At 44.1% G+C, this 2,896-nt stretch overlaps 1 non-coding gene across 1 annotated transcript; it reads right to left on the bottom strand.

The window, feature by feature from the left end:
- Positions 1-480: 480 nt before the first annotated feature.
- TRNAG-UCC (transfer RNA glycine (anticodon UCC)) lies at positions 481-553 on the bottom strand. Its single transcript has one exon. It is a non-coding gene; the product is annotated as a tRNA-Gly (tRNA).
- Between the last annotated feature and the right edge of the window lie 2,343 nt (positions 554-2,896).

The raw sequence follows: 2,896 nt of genomic DNA, 5'->3' as shown, positions 1-2,896 counted from the left end.
GTTCCCCCTGGAGGAGGGCATGCCAACCCACTCCAGTGTTCTTGCCTGGAGAATGCCACGGACAGAGGAGCCTGATGGGTCAGCTACAGTCCATGGGGTCACAAAGAGTCGGGCCCCACTGAGCACATATATACATATATATACATATATTCACATACATATACACATAGTTGTCTATATAGACACATACATATGTGTTTTATGTATGTGTATATACATAAAACTCTGAGTTTTTTTGAACTTAATAGTATATCTTAAACAACATTCTACACCAGTTCCTATAGTTTTATAATGAACCCATAGAATTTATCTAGTGTGGACATCTGGATCTTTTCATTTTTTCTATTCTTTATAATGTTGTAGCCATCATTTTATATATAAATCCCCATGAAGCTGCTGCAAGTATTTCTTTTTTTAACTATTTTCCTTTTCTTATTTATTTTTATTCCTTGGCCATGTCTTGCAGTATGCAGGACCTAGTTCCCTGACCAGGGATTGAACCCATGCCCCCTGCATTGGAAATGCAGAGTCTTAACCATTGGACCATCAGGGAAGTCCACGCTACAAGTATTTCTGTAGAATGAGTTCCAGAAGTGGCATTGCTGTTTCAAAGATTGTGCACATTTTAAATTTTGACAGAAGGGCTTCCCTCGTGGTTCAGTGATAAAGAATTTGCCTGCCAATGCAGGAGACACAGGTTCCATCCCTGATCCAGGAAGATCCCTCGTGCTACAGAGCAACTAAGCCCGGGTGAGACAACTATTGTGCCTGTGCCGCAGAGCCTGGGAGCCACAACTATCGAGTCCATGTGCCTCAGCTACTGAAGCCTGGGAGTCCTAGAGCCTGTGCTCTGCAGCAAGAGAAGCCACTGCAGTGAGAAAGCCATGTACCTCAACTAGAGAGTAGCCGCCACTCACCACAACTAGAGAAAGCCAGCATGCACCAATGAAGACCCAGTGCAGCCAAAAATCAATCAATCAAACAAATTGCAAAAGAAATGAAAATCTGATAGATATTGCAACCAAAATCAAGGCAACACCCTGGGAACAAACAGTGGCCAGGGACTACCTTCTCAGCTCCTCTTGAATTGGTGTGGCCATGTGACTCATCTTCACCCATGAAATGTGAGCAGCAGTGAAAAGTGTCACCCTGGGTCAAAGCTTTAAGGAGCAGGTGTGCCCTTGACAAATTCCTTTTCTCCTCTGCTGGCTAGACATGGGAGACACTAAGGGCCCTGTGTGTGGTGGAGCCATGACAAGGTGGGGACCTGGGTCCTTGAGTCACCATGTGGAGCAGGAGAGTCATCCACTGACCAGAAACAGCCTTCCAGGGTAATCAGGTGAGTGAGAAACAAACTTCTTCTTTGTTTAACTTTTCACCCAATTGGGGGCCTATTTGTTACTGCAGGATTTCTGTCTTAGCTTGGCTGCTATAACAAAATACCATAGACCGAGTGGCTTAAATAACAAATATTTATTTTCTTGCAGTTTGGGAAGCTGGAAGTCCAAGACCAGGTCAGTTCCCGAGGAGGGTTTGCTTCCTGGTTTGTAGATGACCACCTTCTCTCTGTGCCCTTATATGGAGGAGAAAGACAGAAAGAGACTGCATTCTCTGGTGTCTCTTCTTATAAGGGCAGTAATTCTTGGAGAAGGAAATGGCAACCGACTCAAGTACTCTTGCTGGGAAAATCCCATGGACAGAGGAGCCTGGTTGGCTACAGTTCATGGGGTCACAGAGTCGGACGCGACTTAGCAACTGAACAACACCAAACCATCACGAGGGCCCCAACCTCATGATCTCACTTAAACCTAATGACCTCCCATCTCCAAATAGCATCCCGTTGGAAGTTAGGGACTTCAAGATATGAATTTAGGGGGACATCAGCCAGTACATAGCATTTCCCTAATGGTAAAGAATCTGCCTGCAATACAGGAGACCTGGGTTTGATCCCTGGGTCAAGAAGATCCCCTGGAGAAAGAAATGGCAACCCACTCCAATATTCTTGCCTGGAGAATTCCATGGACAGAAGAGCCTTGGGAGGCTACAGTCCATGGGGTCGCAAAGAGTTGGACACGACTGAGTGACTAACACACACAACTAACATACTACTTCACAGAAGCAACACTGGTTTCATTCAATGAATGTTTTTCTCATGCTTTGAAATCTTTGCATTCAAGGAGAATCCACACAGGTGTGGAGTCCTGTTGAGAACACCAAAGCATTCATTAAAAAGACAGCTAAAGATAGCATCTCTGCAAAAAATCATTTGCTCTCACCTCTTCCCTCTTGTTCTCTCTCTCAGCCTTCATTCTCTTTCTTCCACTTGCTGTTTGAGCTTCTCTTAGGTAGTTTCATGCCTTCCTGTATTGCTCTGTGTGCTAAGATCTCTGTTAACAAGGCATCTTAACTAGCCCCAGACTAAACAAGTGTTGCTAAGACCTATAGAAAAAAACGGTATCTCTTCCTGAGTTCCAGGCTGAAGAGTATGAAATTCAACAGACTGTGGATTCAAATAGCCAGGATAAAGCTAATTCAAATGTCATTTTCAACCACCCTTCAAATGCATTCATCACTTTCTAGGTGTTTTATTTGACTCATAGTAAAAGTGATTTCTGGAACCTAAACAATCTCCAGGACAGGTAAGGGACAAGTGCAGGGCTCTACCTAGAAGTAAAAACTTATAACAAAAAAAAGGACTTCCCTGGCGATCCAGTGGTTAAGACTCCACACTTCCAATGCAGAGGGCACGGGTTTGAAGCCTGGTAGGGGAAGATCCCACATGCCATGCAGGTGAGGCCAAAAAAAAAAAAAAAAATGAAGGAGGTTCAAGGGGTACAGACGTATGCATACCTATGGCTGATTCATGTTGATGTATGGCAGAAACCAACACAATATC

This window comes from Giraffa tippelskirchi, chromosome 6 (genome assembly GCF_054371585.1).
Source record: "Giraffa tippelskirchi isolate mGirTip1 chromosome 6, T2T-mGirTip1v1.2.pri, whole genome shotgun sequence".
NCBI classification, from domain to species: Eukaryota; Metazoa; Chordata; class Mammalia; order Artiodactyla; family Giraffidae; genus Giraffa; species Giraffa tippelskirchi.
Note: the sequence above shows the minus strand (reverse complement) of the source record. Positions and strands in the feature narration are given on the sequence as shown.